At 40.4% G+C, this 20,919-nt stretch overlaps 1 protein-coding gene across 1 annotated transcript in view; it reads left to right on the top strand.

Annotated features, from left to right (window-relative positions):
- The first annotated feature begins 441 nt into the window (after nt 1-441).
- Nucleotides 442-20,919, top strand: part of PLCB4 (phospholipase C beta 4) — a 423,663-nt gene continuing 403,185 nt past the window's right edge. Inside the window, exon 1 of the mRNA XM_023737565.1 lies at nt 442-550. The gene's annotated coding sequence lies outside the window, so the exon portion shown is untranslated. The remainder of the gene's footprint in view (nt 551-20,919) is intronic.

Raw genomic sequence — 20,919 nt, forward strand, 5'->3', positions numbered from 1 at the left:
CGCGCCCCACCGCGGGCCGGGGATTCGGCGCTGGGCTCTTCCCTGTTCACTCGCCGTTACTGAGGGAATCCTGGTTAGTTTCTTTTCCTCCGCTGACTGATATGCTTAAATTCAGCGGGTCGCCACGTCTGATCTGAGGTCGCGTCTCGGAGGGGAGAGTCGGGAAGGCGTGGGCTCGGCGGCCCGGACGGGCGGGCGGGCGGGCGGACGGAGCGGGCCGGCGCTGCCCAGTGGGCTCGCCAACGAGGGAGAGAGGGGACCTCCGCCCTCGGCTGAGGTAAGAACCCGCGCCCGGGAGGTGCGGAGGCTGGGGGGAGCGGAGCGGGGGGGCGGGAGGCGGGACCCGAGCGCGCCGGTTAGGGGCTTGGCGGCCGGCTCTTAGCGGCGGGGTGGTGGTGGGGTGCCGGCAGCAGTAAGTGAGCTGCACCGCAAACAAGATCTCATACCCGCGCGCACTCACACACAAACACACACACGCGCGCACACACACTGGGTCTCCAGGCGGCGGCCGTGTCCGCATCCCCGGCAGCAGCTCCAGGCAAAGTGACAGGTAGGAGAAGACATTTCGGGTCTTTCCCTAGGATGCTCCCGCCTGCCCGGGCCCGCGGGGCTTGTTTGTTTCCCGTGGGTGCGTTCCAGACGCGCGCGTGCGCGCGCGCCCGGATACCCCGCCGGGGCCCCTTTGCAGGTGCCGGGTGCGAGGCGTCCAGCGCGCGCGGGAGGCAGGGGACTCCGCTGTCACCCGTCCCGTTCTCCTGTAGTCATCGCCTACTTGGTTTCTTCAGACTGTCCAGACGTTCACCCGCTTCTCGGCTAGAAATAGCTTGGCTCGACGTGTATACGATTCTTTTCGTTGAAAATAGTTGGCACCGTGCAGTGCATGTAAACGTGTATGCGTGTGGATCTTCTTACCTCTTCTGGGAAAGTAATAGAAATGATTGAACATTTCCACTTAAAGAAACACTGATAGGTTTGCATTCGTTGGAGCAGTGTTGGGCCTCCTAAAAGCATATAAATGAAAGAGACTAAAAGTAGCCTTATTTTCAGAATTTTAAAGTTGGGTTTTCCTTAAGTAATTAGACCATGGCTTTATAGTACACTATTTCTGACTATAGACTGTATAAACTATTGTATACAAAAACCAAACCCACTGCCGTCCAGTGGATTCCCACTCATTACGACCGTATAGGACAGAGTAGAACTGCCCCATAGGGTTTCCAAGACTGTAAATTTTTTCGGAAGCCGACTGCCACAGCTTTCTCCCTAGGAACTGCTGGTGAGTTCCAACTGCTACCTTTTGGTTAGAAGCCGAGCGCCTTAACCACCGTGCCGCCAGTATGGAGATAGGGAATTCTCCAGTTTCAAAGTGTGTGTGTGCACCTTTATCTTGAATCATAAAAATATCATAAAAATAGCATTTTCTAGACAGAAATGCATATACTCATTATATTTCCATAAATACGCATGTATTTGGGAGAGAACCTCTCTCTTTTTTAACTCTCGTAGTATCTAGCTATTGTTTTGTAGCACATATTTAAATTTAATTTTGACCAAAACATTCATGGAAAGTTGCCATTTATTTACCCTAAATGTGATACATGGTGGTCTGTAAGTTATGGGCATTTGTTTAGTTTTGTTTGGTTGGCGGTAATTGTCATCCAAACATAGACAGCTGTGTAACAGCTTCAAAGAGAATTAAATTTCCCCTTCAAAGAAAAATCAGATTCGTAAAGTAAACAAGACTTGGAAAAGCCACTGGTGACTTTACCTGGGCAGTCCACAAAGAGGTTAGGACAGCATCGGAGAACTGTGCTCTTCAGAATAGAAAAATGGTGTGTGTGGGTGTGTGTGTGTAAAGTATGAACTTTATCCTTTTAGTTTTTTCAAGATTCTTGGTTTCAAAATATGTGGTTGAAGTGAGAACCTAATATTTGTTACTCCTCAAACTTCAGTGGCCTAAGTTACAGAATCATACAGAGAAACAAAAGTCTAGTTCAGCAGAGGCATGTGGTTTAATCCCCTGCTACAGGTATCATGAAATCTAGAGTGCTGTGTTTTTCATAAGACACTCCTGCATATTTTTCAGCTGACATATTGATCCATCATGCCATCTTCTTTTTGAACTGTAGAAGTTTAATAAGTGATTGCCATCTTGGGAGATTACCTGTTTTCATAAAAATTCACTTTTTAAATGGAAGGACATTTTTTACTGGCATTTTTATGTGAATGAAATTTCTGCTGCCAAAACTAGTAACCTTTTGAATGTAACGTATCTAAAGGTACCATGTACGTATCATGTATTAGATTACCTATTACACTTCTCTTCAACTCTATTATTACTCAGCCGTTTGAACTTAGTTTTAATTCAGCCTTGATGATATATATCACTACCCAGCTCTGAATTCATCTCTGGTGAAAACGCTGTTCTACAAGTAACTGTCAAAACAGAATTTCCGAGACTCTATTTGATCACTGGGTGATCATCTGTTGGAGTCATTCTACCGTTATTTTACAAATGCACACCCACACAGAAGAGCCTTGTTCTGAAATACTCAGTTTTCTAAGTTTTATTTTTGCGTGCCTGAAAAGGTGAGTGATGTTAAAGTACTCATATGCCCTAACATCTTCAGATGGTGTGTTTCTGCCTTATGAGAGTGAAATATGGAAGTTTAAGAAATGGTAGGTGTTACCAGAAAGCTTTTGCAAAAATAGACTTTTGAAATCTCTTCACCTCTTTGAAATACTTGTTCCCAGCAGAGACCTGGCAAATGCCTGTAGTACTGATGTTTTGTCTTTCCCAAGAACATATCCAACTGTCTTTAGATTAATGTATACTGCTGATTTTGGCAACATGGGACAGTTATATTTGGCAATCTAGATGAATATGGTATTTTCCTAGGATGCGATTAAATCTAGGTAAAATTGAGCATCAGTACTGCCTTGTTGTTTTCCATGAACTATTATGCATAGTGATCACATTGCCATGTGAATTTGCGAAAGGCTGTGATTGAAGTGAAGCTAGCTTTGGATTTTGTGTCTGTATTTTCATCCTCAATTTTTCAGACGTAGCCAGCTCAAATATCAAAATTCATGTACAATCTTTGTGGAGTATTTAAAAAAAAAAAAAAAAAACACGATGGGAATTAGCTGCTGAGCTTATCTGAATTTTTATTGAAAACTTTTATGTTGAGAATATTTAGGTAATAGAGTATTAGGAAAGAAAGTTTGTACATTTCTCATGTTCTCCATGAATGCCCTTGATAGTGAACTCTGATATTTTTTGGGAAGCAAATATTATTTGAAACTGAAAATTATTTTGCAGATTCTGACTAAATTACCTTCACTTGTGACCACTTGTAAGGTAAAGATGAAAGAACGTGTTTATTAGCACAGACAACCCAGGTTTATAATAAATTATCACAGTGAGTCCTGTAAAATCAAGAACTTCTGTGTTTGATATGCAGAACTAGGTCAAGGACTAATGGAGATACTTATAATGATCTCAGTTGGTATTTCTTGTCCAGACTGAAGTTTCTAAAATAGTTTACCTTTTTTATCTTGTAATAGGACTTGTAAGCCATATAAGCGTCTGTCAAAAAGACTTCTCCAGGAACCGAGAAATTAATATACAGTAGCTTTTCATCTGTCACGGTCAGCAGCACTGGAATTCTGTGGTTTTGCTGTTGATGTTCAAATGTTAGCTGTATTTGTGAGGGCTCTCCTTAGTTCTCGGTTTTGCCCATCCCACAGTTTCTCATTTTCCTGTCATATTCCAGAAATATAATAACCTAGTGTAGGTCTTTATTCCATTCCTTAGGATTTGCCTTTCTATTTAATATAGTTTCTCTTTTGGTAAAGCCGTCTTTAGAATAGAAATGCTTACTCAAGTTGTAATATTTTTTTTACCTGTTTGTGCCTTAGAATGATAAAAAGCCTTTCCATGTTCAGAGGCTGTGATTCTTCAGTTAAGCAAATATAAAAAAGAGTTTATTTCATGCCCAGCGGAAGTAGATCTGGGTGAGGATGCCTTACTGAGTGGGTGAATGAGAAATTTGCATTATCCTTGTCAGAATTAAGCCTGTAATAAAAAAATCACCCCAGAATCACCTTTATTCACAAGGCCCATTTCACTGAATTGCAGCCCCTCAGACCTCACTGTCTAAGAGACTATGCCTAGAAGCTCATGCCTTTAGATGCTTTTTATATGCTGAAGATATAACCCAAGTTCATACAAGAGATGAAAGTCATAATGCCCTGCCTTTCACATCTCAACTAGGATACCCTTATGTTCAAGGGATTGAATGACCAGCAGAGTTTTTATTTTTCCTGTATGAACTCCGTCTACTTTTTCTTTCCTTTTCGTTATGAAATCACAATAGTTGAAAGGGATATAAATCAGAAGAATGTTTTTCTCTGATCACTTTTCTTACCTACTACTTATAAAACCTTCAATGAGAACGCTGCACACCAGGTGACCTCAGGATAGTGTTATCTCATCCCCTTGACTGGAGTCTCCTTCACAGTCCTTCTCCCATGATTCCTTGGGGTGTTGAGGGTTGGGAAATTCCACCTCTAGCTGCTGAACAACCTCTGGGCTTGGCAAATCATTGCTGTAAGATATGTTGCCCTTCTTAAAGCATTGTTTCCTTCCTGAATCATTATAGGATGCTTTGATTCCCTGACTGAATGAATTGAGTAGCTATTTCCTTAGAAATAGGTGGAAGAAAGTCACCTGAAGTAATTCTTTATAAGTAGCTCATCCAGAGAGAAGAGATCATAGACTGATAGTTTTTACATTTGACACTTCCCTCTCTCTCTGCAAACAAGAGTTCTTAACCCTGGGTCTACCTCGTAGAGGTTGGAGGATGAAATTTGGTAGGTCCACAAACGTAGCTGGGAAATAAATTACATCTTTATTTTCACTCATTTCCAGCTGACACTTACGACAGTTATTAGAACTTGGCATTTAATGCATTGATATAGAGGCACGTGTGTTACTGTATCACAAGTGCCTTTTTTTAAACCTATTTTTATAAGTGTATTTCAACATAATTGGTTTCTGTTGTACTCTTATGTATTTAGTTTTATGCTTTAAAAAATATTATGTTGAGAAGGGTTGATAGGCTTCACCAGATCCAATATTAGTTCAGCCTTAAGAGCTTCAAAATTCTGTAACTCTGGGGTTTTGAAATAGAATACAGTGGGCCAGACACTATCTCCAGGATATCTGTGTCTCCCAGCTGGGCTTTTAAAAAGGCCATATTAAACCCTTCAGGCCTGGGAGGAGAGAGGAATCCACTAGAGGAATTTGGCAATCTCCAGTGTTTAGGGGGAGGGGTGGAGGTGACAGCCATGGCTCCTGTTTTCCCACAGGGCCCCGTAGGAGTACTCAGTTTCTCTGCTCTACATTATAATATAAAAAGAAAAAAGTTGCCTTCTAGTCCATTCTGACTCATAGTGATCCTATTATAATAACAACAGTAATAAAACAACAGACATTTACAACATGCTTCATCATTTAATCCTTCCAACAGCCTTTTTTAGTGAGTGCTAATATTATTTCCATTTTACATTTAGGGAAACTGAGGCTTGGGAAGGTTAAATTACTCACACCAGAGAGTTAGAGTTCGGATTCAAACCCAGGTAGGCTGGCACCAGAACTCCAATTTCTCACCAATGGTGGTTTGGTGGCAGAATTCTGGCTTTTCATGTGGGAGACCTGGGCTCAATTCCCAGCCAGTACATCTCGTGCACAGTCACCACCTGTCTTTGGAGGCTTGCGTGTTACTATGATGCTGAACAGGTTTCAGTGGAGCTTGCAGACTAAGACAGACTAGGAAGAAAGGCCTGGTGATCTACTTCCAAAATTCAACCAGTGAAAACCCTGTGGATCACAAGGGTCAGATCTGTGTCTGATCATGGGTATGGCACAAGACTAGGCAGCTTCTCGTTCCGTTGTGCATGGGGTTGCCATGAGTCGGGGGCTGACTCAGTGGCAGCTAACAACAACAACTTACTGTGTTACCTGCCTCAAAGGTATGTGCTGATGGAAGATTTTTTACAATAAAAAAATTTTGTGACCGTTTTTTAAAGTGACTGAGCTAAGACAGATAAGCTTCTGGCAACCCTGCTGTCAATGTGGATTTCAAATAGGAAGTTAAGGATGAGGCCACTTGTCCTCATCTAATTCTAGGTCCTTTTGTTTCTGTGGACCCCTGGTGGTGCAGTGGTTAAAGAGCTTGGCTGCTAACCCTAACCAAGAAGTTGGCAGTTCGAATCTACCAGCTGCTCCTTGGAAACCCTATGGGGCAGCTCTACTTCGTCCATATATACTCCATCCTGTAGAGTCACTATGAGTTGGAATCGACTTGATGGCAATGAGTTTTTTGGTTCTGCAGCTGCATGGGCCAGAAATCGGAATAGGGAGGTTGCTAAATGCTACCAGGGGTAGTCAAAAAAATAATTTTAGTTTTTTGGAGGGCCAATTTTTACCTGGTTAGGGTCCTTATGGTTTTAGTCAGGATGTTGCATGCTCCAGTATCTCTAAGGACCAGGTAGGTGACATGCCTGAGTACAGCTGTCTAGGTGTGAGAGCTTATGGAGTGGTGGGAGGTTTGGCCCATCCACAGGGAGCAGCTGCCGTACTGGTCTGGCCCATTTCTACCAGGCAGATATGGGGCTCGGGGTTGATAGTGCCTTGACATTTTCAAGAGAAGCATAGAATGGAGGTTTATTTTCATGTGAAATTGCCTCAATTAAAAATATTTTGAAATAATTAAAATCAAATACGTGAGCCCATGGGGGGCCAGACAAAACACGTTTGTGGCACGAATTCAGCCCATGAACTCTCATTTTGAGATTTCTGTCAGCTATAAGTGCTTGGAAACACTGTGTCCTGGGAGGTGTCAGTCGTTCTGTCTTCAAGCCTGATATCTTCCTTGTTCATGCATTTTGTTTGTTGGCTGTTAAATTTCTTAGAAAGCCTGTTAATGGTCATTTATCTCCAGTGCACGTAGATTCCAGATTCTGACTTACTGCCTTTTGCCCTCTCTGCCTGTCATTTTTCTAAGAAGTTAGCAAATATATAAAGTTGAAGGAGGCAGGTCATGGTTTTCTCTCTTATTTCATAGTGTTTCTTTAAAATAAGAAAATCTAAATGTGCAGAAATGACTTCATTTATGGGGGACATGGAGCTGCTCGTGCCTTCATCACCAGGTTGAACTCTAACTAGTCCAAAATCGTTCTCCCCATTATTTGGTAGTTGCTATGTAGTATGTTGGAAACCCTGGTGGCACAGTGGTTAACAGCTACAGCTGCTAACCAAAAGGTCGGCAGTTCGAATCTACCAGCCGCTGCTTGGAAACCCTATGGGGCAGTTCTGCTCTGTCCTATAGGGTTGCTATGAGTCGGAATCGAGTCGACAGCAACAGGTTTTTTTGGTTGTGTAGTATGTTTGCCCTGGACATATGGAATGTGGGTCTGTTTCTGTATGTTAGTATTTCAAAGTGCAGTCTATTTAACAACCCTTGTTTTTGTTTTGGCTCTTAAATGAAAGATACCATTGGGTCAAAGGAAAGCAAAGCCCCTCTAGGATGGATTTCTCTCGCATCTACTGATACACAACTGTTGGACAAATCACCTAAGCCCTCTCTTTGGTATATAAACAAAGGAAACCCATTATGTTGAAATATACTTATCAAAACAGTAAAAAAAAAAAAAAAGGCACTTGTGATATAGTAACACATGTTCTTCTACATCAACTCATTAAAAGAATTAAAGTTGTTATAATTTTTTTGTTTTTATTGGTTTTTAAAATTATATATGCTTTTACCGAAATGATGATGCAGAATTATAGAGAACACAATGAAAAGTCGCCTTTCCCACCTACACCCATCCCTGGATATAGCAATTGGCAGCAGTTTAGAGCCCTTCTTTCTACTCCTCTTTCTATGCATTTACGTATGTGTATACATATACACGGCTTCTTATTATCACATAAACTATCATACTGTATATATTTTTCAGTGACTTGCTTTTGTCCATTTAACTGTATCTTGAAGATCTTTCCCTTTCAGTAAACTAGTTATCTTGTTATTTCCAAACATTGAATAAATTTCATCCTGGTGGTGCAAATGGTTGAGCATTTGCCTGTTAACTGAGAGGTTAGTGGTTTGAACCCACCCGGTGGGTCATTAAGGGAAAGCCCTGGTCATCTGCTTCCGTAAAGATAACAGTAAAGATACCACCACCAACTGCTCTGACAGGGATCATAATAGAGTGTCCTGGACAAAGCTGGAGAAAAATGTAGAAAAATTCTAACACACACACACACACACACACACACACACAAAAGACCAAACTTACTGGTCCAACAAAGACTTGAGAAACTCTGAAGATATGACCCCTGGACCCACTTTTAAGTGAAAGTTTACAATTCAAGTTAGTCTTTCATACAAAAATTTATACATACGTTGTTTTGTGATCCTATTTGCTCTCCCTATACTGTGACAGCACACTCTTCCTTTGTACACCGGATTTCCTGTGTCCATTCAACCAGCTCCTGACTCTCTCTGCCTTCTCATCTCACCTCCGGACGAGAGCTGCTCATTTAATCTCATGTATCTACTTGAGCTAAGAAGCACACTCTTCACTAGTATCATTTTCTGCCCCATAGTCCAGTCTAATATTTGTCTGAAGAGTTGGCCTCAGGAATGGTTTTAGTTTTGGGCTAGCAGAGAGCCTGGGTGCCACGTCTTCCAGGGTACCTCCAGTCTCAATTAAACCATTAAGTTTGCTCTTTCTACTAGAATTTGACTTCTGCACCCCACTTTTCTCCTGCTCTATCAGGGACTCTCTGTTGTGTTCCATGTCAGGGCAGTCATTGAGGTAGCCAGGCACCATCTAGTTCTTCTGGTCTCAGGCTGATGAAGTCTCTGGTTTATGTGGGCCTTTCTATCTCTTGGGCTAATACTTTCTTTGTGTCCATGGTGTTCTTCATTCTTCTTTATTCCAGGTGGGTTGGGACCAATTGATGAATCTTAGATGGCCACTCGCTAGCTTTTAAGACCCCCAGACGCCACTCACCAAAGTGGGATGCAGAACATTTTCTTAAAAAACTTTGTTATGCCAATTGACCTAGAAGTCCCCTGAAAGCATAGCCCTGGAACCACTTTTAAGACGTCACTCCTGAGGTTCACCCTTCAGCCAAAGATTAGACAGACCCATAAAACAAAACGAGACTAAATGGGCACATCAGCCCAGGGGCAAGGACGAGAAGGCAGGAGGGGACAGGAAAGCTGGTAACAGGGAACCCAAGATCTAGAAGGGGAGAGTGTTGACATGTTGTGGGGATGGCAACCAATGTCACAAAACAGTACGTGAATTAATTGTTTAATGAGAAACTAATTTGCTCTATAAACTTTCATCTAAAATACAATCAATCAATCAATAAAAAAAGATTACAGCCAAGAAAACCCTATGGAGCAATTCTGCTCTGTCTCACAGGGTTGCAATGAATACAATCAACTTTGATGACACCTAACAATAACAGCAATTTTTACTATTGCAAACTGAAACATTGAAGACCTTTTGTACATAGATCTTCATGCACTTGTGTGAGAATTTCTTGTAGCTGAATTCCTAGAAATAAAACTATGTGGTCAAAAGGGTATGCACATTTACAATTTTAAGAGAGCATTGCCAAAATGTCTTTTAGAAAGGCCCCCATGGAATTCTATCTCATGGAACCTCAAATTATGCAGCTGAACATATTCTGTAATTGAAGCATGTCCCAAATTGTTATATTGCTTTACTAATTCAGTCAGATTTCAGTTATATACAGTCCACTAGGAAATCATGTCAGAAATAGTCTAAAAACCCCATTGACGTCAAGTTGATTCCAACTCACAGCGACACTGTGTCCTTAAAATTCCTTGAAAATATAATGCTTAATCAAAAGAATTTACCAATTAAGGGAGTAATTTTAAAACTCTTTAGTGAAGCAATGTCTTGTAGAATCAGGGAGTTGAAAATCTGTATTCTGATCAGTTTGGTTAGCTGAGAAACACTAGACCCCTCACAGCAGGGCTGTGTCATAAGGATCCATCTTGAATGTTTACTCAGAGAAGTGAGGTGCTGCACAGCCTATGCAGACAGACCAGAGGTTGATACTGACCTGGGAACTTTAAGTATATTTCATTGCTAAATATTCTGTCCAGGGGCACTTGTAGCTTTAGACTTTCAAATACTCAATTATCTAAGAATCCCTTTTACCTTCTACCAGCAGCTCTGCGGGAGAAAGATGTGGCAATCTGCTTCTGTGGAGATTTACATCCTTGGAAACCCTGTGGAGTTGCTATGAGTTGGAATCAACTCAACGGCAGTGGGTTTGGTTTAGAGAATTAAGAAGGCTCAGAGAAAAATCTCTTTTATGGAGTTTTATTATTTAATAGATTCCTGAGGAATTCTATCTTTAGAAATGATACATAGAGGGCTGTATGGTATAGATTAGGAACTACACTATATTTTCATTTAGAGAGACTTTGGGGGGAAATTCAGAAAATCTGTGTCACAGATTCCCAACTTTTTTTCAGAAGTAACAATTTTGATAAATATAATTGTTATCAATAATATCAAATGGATTACTAGTTTCAGAATTTTATGACATCCCAGGAAAGACTTGGAATCATCCTAAAGTAAGTCTGTTAGTGAACCTTGATGTGGATAAATAACCGGAAAATGAGATACTGTTTCTGTTTTCAAAGATGGACTCCATTCTTTCATCCATTTCTCCAGATACCCATTTTTAAGAAAAATTATGGTTAGGTTGGCAGTGACATTCAGATTCTGATTGTATGCCTTCTGTATGTTTATTTCTACAGCACATTGTGAAATGTAGAAATATGGTAAGATTCAGTCATATTTCCTTGGCATTGAAATCTTGCATATTCAAGAAAGTCTGTACTAGGTTTTGCTCATAGAAATGTTAAATGTTACAGTATTTTACAGTTTACAGATGATTTTCTTTGATAATGTTTGTGAAAGCCACAATGGAGGGAACCACCTAACCATTGAAAAACCCGTTGCCGTCGATTCTGACTCATAGCGACCCTATGGTAGCTCTTTAACCCTGTGTCATTCAGAGCCCTGCTGATAAACAGATGGCTTGTGCAAACTGAGCCCTTTGAGGAGGGCTTAAAAAAGGGACCATCTAGAAGACGTGAGTCTCTGGGTGGTGCTAACAGTTAAGCGCTCGGCTACTAACCAAAAGGTTGATAGTTCAAATCCACCCAGAGGCACGTAGGAAGGAAGCCCTGACGATCAGCTTCTGAAAGATCAAAGCCATTTAAAACCCTATGGAGCACAGTTCCACTCTGACCCACATGGGGTCTCCATGAGCGGAATCAGCTCTATGGCAACTGGTTTGGTTCTTGGTTTAGAAGGTGTGGACAGGTATAGGGAACATAACCATCACCAGTGAAGAACACGGACCTAGCAGCAGTGGGGAGCTGTTCTTACTCCAAGGCTTGGAAGGGGCAAAGAGAGTAAGTGATGACTAGAATCAGAAGAGGGAGCTGTGTGGAGAGGGCCTTCTGACGAGCTTGTCCCATTGTAGAGGGACACAATCAGCCTGTAATATCCTTGCAGGAGGCTGCAGAGAATAAATACGTCTACCTCACTCTCCTCCTGCCTCCTAAACTCTGGATGGCACCTTCCATTAGCTGAGCTCAGACAAGCCAGAGGACAAGGGAGGCTTGATGAGGTCTATGCAGATCAGGCTTCTGGGAAATATAGCAGACGAAGAAGGGTGGTGTGGGGGTCTGGGGAGGCAAATGGCAACTCCACCTGCCCTGCCCTCCTGGAGCAAAGGTGTGCATGGGTGAGAAGTTAGGCCAGGTGGAAAGCTATGGTCTAGTTTGCTGAGCAAAGCAAAGTAATCTGCAGCTACAAGGATTACGTTTAAATTGAGGTTGGGAATATTCTATAGTCCTACAATGGCTGGTATCAGTAAGATTTGTGGGCTTTAGAGTAACAACTTCTTTAATTTTAATTTCGTTTGGAATGGATTGAGTTTCTTGGGAAATGCACAGAATGGTAACTGTGTATTTATCTGAAGAACCAAAAGTGTAGGGTGTAGACAGCAGAGACAGAAGGGATTCATAAAGTCTGTCAATGTGGAGTTGGTTACCTAAGATATAATTCCTTTGCCTTTAATATTTTATGAAAATATTTTATCTAAAATGTCAGGTACCTGGGGGAAGAGACTAGGAGGAAATTAAGGTTATTAACAGTAATTTTCCTTCAAAGAAGTCAATTTAACTGAACCATTAGCATCCCTAAGTAGAAATGAACAAGCTGTATTTTCCCATTTGTTCAGTATGGCAGGAAGACTCCGAGATTTCAGGCTCATTTATTCTCTCAGTTATTTTATTTATTTTTTTGGCCCTGCTGTTTGAAAAGGTGAAGATTGCTCTGTTTGGTTTGTGTACTTACCCTGAATGAAGACACAGTGAAACTTGATTAGAATCATGAAATCATACTGCTGGAAGGACATCAGAGTTCATCTTCTTACCTTCAAGTCTTATGGTGTAAGAAGCCAAGACCTGAGGTATTAGCAGGCTGCTTCTGTAGAAGTTCACTAAGTTGGTAACTCTGGAGAAGTCACATCACCTATCCATCCTGAAGGAATTGCACTAAGTTAGTTTATTTTTTGCCAGTACTCTTATAGATTCCTGAAGTCTCTGATTCCAGGAGCTTGCTTGTTCATTCCACATTATTTTAGCATATTAGAGGCAGAGCTTCATGAGCGCTTCTTCCACCACTCTGGAGGTCTCTGCATTGCTCTGGACTCTTCTCACACTACAAATGCTTCCAGTATAAGACAGCTCGTTCACTTCTACTGTGTTTACAACCACCCATTCACTGATAACTCCTGAATCTATATCCCTGATCTCTTGTCTGAACTCCAGATATCTTACCTTACCTGCTACAAGTCTTGACCTTGAAGTTTCATGGGTACTTTCAAATCAGTGTGTCCATAACGGAAGTCCTCAACTCCACCCCAAACCTCTGCCTCATCCTGCATTCTCAATCTTCGTGAAACAAATGCTTTGTGAGTCCGCCCCATTCTTATCTGGCATTTCTGCCCACTCCTCTCCATTCCTGTTGCTGCTGCATAAATATGGTTATGTCTTCATCATTTCTTGCCTTGATTATTTCAATAACCTTTCAGTCATTCTCCCTGTTGCTCTCTCTTTCTCATTCATTCTCTCATCCCTTTATTCTGTTGGCTATTTTGTGAGCACCAGTGACTGTGGCAGTGAGGTGGTGATAGCCCTTGCCCTCGGGAGTTTATCATTTACTGGAGGAGATAATGGAGTCCCTGAGAGGTACAGACGGTTAAGTGCTTGGCTGGAGGTTGGAGTCCACCCAGAGATGCCTCAGAAGAACGGCCTCGTGATCTGCTTCTGAAAAATCACAGATTAAAACCCTGTGGAGCACAGTTCTGCTTTGACAGATATGAGGTCTCCATGAGTCAGAATCGATTTGATGGCATCTGGTTTGGTGGGGAGGAGATGGACAAGTAAACAGTAAACTACTTTATAAATTTATATCTTTGCACCTCTACTCCATTCTCCACACTCAGCTAAAGTAGTTTGCACAAAACAAACCTTATTATAGCATTACCTCTAAAATACTTCAACAGGTCCCCATTGCTTTCATGATTAAATTCTGTTTCCCCAACTTGCCAATATAAGCAGTGACCTCTGGCCTGACCTCTACAATGAAGTTTTAACTCCTTCATTTGCATCACCTATACTAAATGTATTAAAATTCCAACAATGTAAGTGCTGTGACCACAATGCCTTTGCAGCTTTGCACTCAACCCCTTTCTTCAACTGACTGACTCCAACGGACATCTATAGACCCCACAGAGTTGCCACCTTCTTCTCAAAGCCTTCCTTGATTTCAGCTCTATTGCAGGTTGGGTTGGGGTCGCACCTTGGTTCTCCTGTTGAACAGTTTGCAAATTTAGCCACATCATGACTTTCTTGAGGAATCGAAGAACCTGGTGCATATTAGAGACTAAGTTAATGTCTATTGAAAGAATGAATAACGAAATATCCTTATTGCAAAGTCTACAGATTGGGTAAGTTAGAAAAGTAATCTGGTAAAAAAGCAAATGAGGTGCCGTGTTTAATAAACTGAAGCCATCTGCAGACTTATTACTGAGGAAAAAAATTCCATGAATATTTACTGTGATCACTGAAGAGTAGCAGAATGATCAGTAATTTGAAAACTCTGTATCTGTTTGGAGCCCTGGTAGCACAGTAGTTAAGAGCTCAGCTGCTAACCAAAAGGTTGGCAGTTCGAATCCACCAGCCACTCCTTGGAAGCTCTATGGGGCAGTTCTTCTTTGTCCTGTGGGGTCCCTATGAGTCAGAATCGACTAGACAGCAACGCGTTTGTTTTTTTTTTAATATCAATTATTTCAAATAACAGAAATTCTGATATTGTAATATATAAGGAGCCCTGGTGGCGCAGTGGTTAAGTGCTTGGCTGCTATCTGAAAAGTTGGTGGTTCGAACCCACCCAGTAGCTCTGCAGGAGAAAGACCTGGCCATCTGTTCCCATAAAGATTACAGCCTAAAAAGTCTATTAAAAAACAAAACAAAAACCAAAACCAAACCCGTTGCTGTTGAATTGATTCCAACTCATAGGGACCCTATAGAAAAGCCTATAAGACAGTTCTAGTCTGTCACGTGGGGTTGCTATGAGTGAAAATCAACTCACTGGGACCCAACAACAACAATATATTAGTTACTAGTATACTACAACCAGAGAAGGCTTTTCCCTGAAGATAGTTGATCATTTATTTCTGGTTGGCACACTCACATTTTTTCTATTCTATGAGTATGGTTTTAATCAAGTTTGCTTATTTTTTTTCCACTGTGTTAGAACTCAGAGAAATCGCCTTATTTTAGAATTGGCTGAAAATTTACAGGAAAAACATTTATTGAATCAGATGATTTTTATTAAGTGGGACTCTTCATAATCTAAAATGCTTTGTATTTATTGTCTGCTAGCATATTATTTCCAAATGAACTATGAATGTATCAGTGCCAGATAGAGAAAGCAAGAAAGCTGTTAATTAATTGAAGGGAAATATTCTGCTGAATATTGTTTTTAAAAGAGCATCTTTTATAGTTCCAGAATCGGGGTGGGGGGCATTTTATTCATTATGGTTTGAAACTTATGAAAATAGTGGCTTTACAATCTTAACTATGCCCTACCTCTTCTCCACTCCGCAAGCTTGGAGGGCTAACAGTGTTTAAGAGGGTTCTTTTTCACAATTGACATCCTTTTGATTTAGCAAATTTCTTTTAGCTTTGTGTTGAAAAGTGCTAGGTAAGTATGTTAATTATTAGATATATCATTATTCAAATTTCAGTGGACAGAACATTTAGGAGGATTATAGTTTAGTCAGGAGCCCTGGTGGTACAGTGGTTGAGAGCTCCGCTGCTAACCAAAAGGTTGTCGATCTGAATCCACCAACTGCTCCTTGGAAACTACGGGGCAGTTTTGCTCTGTCCTATAGAGTTGCTATGAGCTGGAATCGACTTGATGGCAGTGGGTTTGGTTTTTTCTTTTGGATAATTTAGTTATTTGCAGTTGCTCAGAAAATACTTGGTGATAGCACTTTGGAAGTACACATAGAGAATATTTACTTTCATTTAGAGCCTTTTTGGACCTGTAAGTCCCCTCTCAGAATCTTAAGCCTGGCCTCATTCTGTCCATTTTTCATTCCCTTTGAAAGAATTCAAAGTAACTGGTTAAAGTTCTTCTCTCATCTGTCATAAGTAACACACAGGGATTTCTTGTGCAGCCACCAAAGGGAAAAGTTAAATTTTAAAAGTGCAGATGATTTGAGTATTAATATGTGTCCTGAAAATGACTCTGCTTAAACCAGGCTCTCCTGAACCATTCTGTTACATGCTAATTTTTATTTTCTGAGCTTGAATTTATAAACAAGGCAGATCAACAGGTTTTACATAAAAATTGATAATTGGGAGGAATCAGGTAAGGACAGTAAGGGCCTTTTGAAAACTTTCTGGCAATGTTCTACTTGTTACCAAACCGAACTGCCCTCAACTTTGTTGGAGAGGCTAAACCATAAATTAACCTGGAAGGTCTTCCTTTCTTCTAAACAGGGTTGTTGGTCTAGTCCTGTCCATTTCCTTCTTGAGGTGACAGCAGCCTTTATATTACAGAAGGGATATGATGCAAGGAACACAAGTTCTAGTTAATCACTGCTTCCTATCCTCATGTAAGGTGTGAAACCCTCAGAAAGGAAGTGACATACACACACATATAACACACCTCTGCTGATCAGAGACTGCAGGCTCTTGAGCCACGCATAAGAAGTCACACTGTGGAGAAGTGGGGTCAGTTCGTTGATGTTTTTGAGTCTTTCCAGGGTAGCTATGTGATATTGTAGAATGTTGTGATTTCCTAGGATACTTTGAGATCAGGCCGGAAATCCTTTAGGCGAAGCAGTGTGCCCTGGGCCTTACGGATGCGACTCTCTTTAATCCTCTGAGCGGTTCTGCAGGTTAGGTGTGATTATCACCATTTGCTGCTAAGAAAACTTGATGATTGAAGCATTTGCTCAGGGTTACACAGTTGATGACGGTACAGACAGACTTCAAACTAAGGTCGACCTAAATCTATGTGGGTAAATCTGAGGTCAGATAAGATTTGTGGGATACACAGTTGTCCCTTCGTAATTCCTCGTTTCCCATGGAGCTGTGATTTTGGTTCAGGGTAGCAATGTGTCCTTTAAAAATATTCCCCTCCCCAACTTCCCTTGCAGCCAGGAGTGCTCACGTGACCTGGTTCTGGCCAGCAGGATGTAGATAGACATTTCTGCATAGGCTTTTTCTTCCTGATTTCTCCCTTTCCTTCCTGGAACGTGGACATGATGCTTAGACTTGCAACTGCCGTCTTGTGGTTGTGACAGTGAGAGCCACATGCTGACAGTGGCAGAACAGGAAGATAGACGGAACCCCGCTTCTTGATGATGTACTTGAGTGGCTTCACCAGCCCTTGCTGACTTGCCTATGGATTTCATGTTAACCGAGACAAATAAGTGACTGTTCGATTAAGTTACTTCAGTGGGGTTTCTTTTACACGCAGCTGAAAGCAGTCCTACTGATAAAGGAACCAAAAGAAATAAAAATATTATAGAGCAAACTAATATAAATTATTTGAGTCATTAGCTCTGCCCTTTTTTTTTTTTTTTTAGTAACACTGTCCCCATAGCAATGATGATGCCACATTTAGTTTACTTGTTTAACTTCCAGTGTCCTGGTCCTGTTCCTATACGCACACACGCACGCGCACGCACACACACACACACACACACACTATGAGCTCTCTCTGTCTCACACACACACACAAACATACTATGAGCTCTTTCAGGCTGGGGTTGCCTATTTCTGTTTACTCAGACACCTGTACAGTATTTAGCATGTAGCAGACACTTTGTAATTACATTTAAAGGATTTGTTGTTGTTGTTAGGTGCTGTCAAGTTGATTCCGAGTCATAGTGACTGTATAGGGCAGAGTAGAACAGCCCCATAGAGTTTCCAAGGAGTGGCTGGTAGATTGGAACTGCCGACCTTTTGGTTAGCAGCCATAGCTCTATTTAAAGGATAGTGTTTGGCAATGCTTAGAAGAACAGAAAGGTTAAAATAGAGTAAGTAATAAAAACACCTATGCTCTTTTATCATTTCAAAATAAAAAAATTGGTTTTAGAACTCATATTCCTAATTTCAAAAAGTGATCTTTGTCTTGAATGAGCTGAATTTAGGGGGTATTTACTTTCATTGAACTTTAGACAAGTTACTTTGTTTATAGGCAGTGATTCGATAAATCATGTATTTCTTTCAGTCTATTTATATTTATGTACTTATGCTATGTGAGTTTCACATATTTTTTTAGAAGTCTTAGAATTGAGACATTTCATGTTAAATGAGCTTAAAATCATTCCATATAACTAGGAACTTGAATCATTGCTAAATTTATAATTTAATAAGTAACTTATTGAATTTCTTTGCTGTCAACTTAAATCCTGGGATAAGTTTTTAAAACAAAATAGAAATGGTTTTGGTTCTTCTTTTGTAACATTTTAACAATAATCCGGGAAATACTATCTCTGTGGTCATAGGATCCTTTTCTTGCGCAGAATAAGTTATCAGAAGACTTTCATTAAGTGCAGTATAGTGTATTGCTTGCTTTAGTGCCTGTCATGAAAAAAAACAAAACGAAACACAATGGAGGGTGCTGTAAATGCTTAAGCGTTTGACTAATAGCTGAAAGGTTGGTGGTTCAAACCCATGCAGAGGTGCCTGAGAAGTAAGGCCTGGTGATTTGCTTCCTAAAGGTCACAGCCTTGAAAACCTTATGGTGCAATTCTACTCTGCACACATGGGGTCGCCATGAATTGGAATTGATTGGATGACAACTAATGACAGCAACAGCATATAAATTTATCCACTTATCTAGAAATGAAATATTTGGGGGAGTGTGGTTATAAAAAGGAACATTTACTGCTGAATGATTTATCTTCAGTTCTTCAGTACATTCTTGAATATACAGATTGGATATAAAGACATCTTGAATGTAAATCATTATGTCAGTATACTTTAAATAACAAATGACTACATTAACTTTTCTTTTTCATGATATATTTATATTTATTATTATTGGAGTATGATTTTTAAACAGTATGTGGTATTTTATTAAATTACATGGGAGTTTGACAGTGTAGATAGAATATATTTTGTTTAAAGTCATCTAACACAGAACCTGATATAGCTTTAACATATAACAAGATAAGACAATGTCTTGACTCCTTTATGTACGTGCATGAAATTTTAGTGACCACGTGAGCTAATATGGTCATTTGAATTTGTTTGAATAAATTATGAGCCATTTGTTTCTTTTAAGCGGTTATAACTCTCTCTTAGTTTTTAAATCAGATTTGTATAATAATTAGCACACAGAGAGCTCTTAAATGTGTTCCAAAATTAATGTCAGATGAAGATACTGGCTACATGCTGTTAACCCTACTTCTGTTTCTTATTTTATGGTTTTATATGTCCTATGTTCAATTTGTGTGCATTCTGCTGTTTCTAAAATTGGTATTTAAGCAATACATTTTTTAACTAATTATCAAGTTTTGTCCTCGTCTTAAATTTCATGTGGTTGTGGGAGGCGGCACAATGGTCATCGATCTGCCTTGCTGACACCTACTTTCCTGTGTTGAAAATACACTGACTTGACTGTAACCTTGATGTTTAGGGTAGATGACTAGACTTCAGAAATATAAAGCCCCATGTGATTGTGAATCCCTATTTCTATAATATCTTTAACTTCATAATCGTAATCCAGAAAAGCTGTCATGATGCCTGAACATATATTACGGGGATTGGCTTTATGTAGCATAGACTTGTTGATGTTGTTAGTTGCTGTTTAGTTGGCTCCAACTCATGGTGACCCCATGTATAACAGAATAAAAGGCTGCTTGGTCCTGTATCTTCTTTATAATAGTTGGTATGTTTGAGACCATTGTTGTGGTCAATGTGTCAGTCCATTGCATGGATCCCTTATCTTTTCTGAATCTTTACCACACATGATGTCCTTCTCCAGTGATCTGTCCATCCCGATGATGTGTCCAAAGTAAGTGAAGCAAAGTCTCAGACAATATTCTGTGATCCATAGGGTTCTCATTGGCCAGTTTTTGGAAGTAGATCGCCAGGCCTTTCTTCCTGTTCTGTCTTAGTCTGGAAGTTCTGCTGAAACCTGTCCACAATGGCTGACCCTGCTGGTTTTTGAAATACCGATGACATCACTTCCAGCATCATAGCAACATACAAATAAATCCCCACAGTATGACATACTGACTTACTGTGGAAAATAATTCAACTTCTGAAGAATTCTTCATCAAACTGAAGGTTGGGCATGCAGTAACGTATTTGGTTGTAATAACCACAAACAACATCTGGAGGAATGTCTGTCTTTGAACAAAATGATATATTTTAAACTTCCCTTTTTTTTTTTTTGAGAAGTGAGAAGTGCTGTGAATTATGCCCGGTGCATGGCTCAGTTTGAACTATAAGAGGTGATATCAATTAATTACTCTTAAAAATGTCTTCCTGTCTGTGTTACTTACTTAGTCCTCATGACCTTATAAGAATCAGGCAAAGCCTGATCATGACAAGAGAAAAAAGTGATCATCTGAACCTCATTTTATCTAAATTGAAAAGGATATGCTTTATAGCTGAGGATCCCACACAGAAAATGCCTTTTAAAGTTACTCTCAAGGCCAGCATCAGTGTATAGGGAAGGAAACCAGCATTTTTTAAGTGCCTGGTAAGGGTCAGGTACTCTGCCAGGCACTTCTAACTGGGGATAACTTAAAGTAGTTATGACTGATGATTGTTGGGTACTTGGCTCTGTCACTGACTAGCTGAGTCACCCTGGGCAAGTTTCTGACCTCCTCCTCCTCTTTTTTTTTTGCATCAATCCTGTAAGATAGGTGGTAGTATGCCCGTTCTACAGATAAGGAAACTGAGGCACATATAAGTAATTTGTTTAGGGTCGCACAACTAGCAAGTTGAGGGGCTTGAATCTGGAACAGACTGTACTAAGGACCCCACCTTTTTTCTCCCATTCCATGTCCCCTTCCAAGGTTGTGCGTTTGCATAGCTACTAAGTTGATAATTTTGACCAAGTAGGCTGGTTGCTTTTATGTTGAATGAGCTCAGATTAGGGGCACTTGCAATATGAAACAGGCCCTGAAAAGAGAATGGAGAGAAGTGAAATATAGCTTGCCTTTGTCCTAGCTGACTGTGT

This window comes from Trichechus manatus, unplaced genomic scaffold, assembly GCF_000243295.1.
Source record: "Trichechus manatus latirostris isolate Lorelei unplaced genomic scaffold, TriManLat1.0 scaffold00104, whole genome shotgun sequence".
NCBI classification, from domain to species: Eukaryota; Metazoa; Chordata; class Mammalia; order Sirenia; family Trichechidae; genus Trichechus; species Trichechus manatus.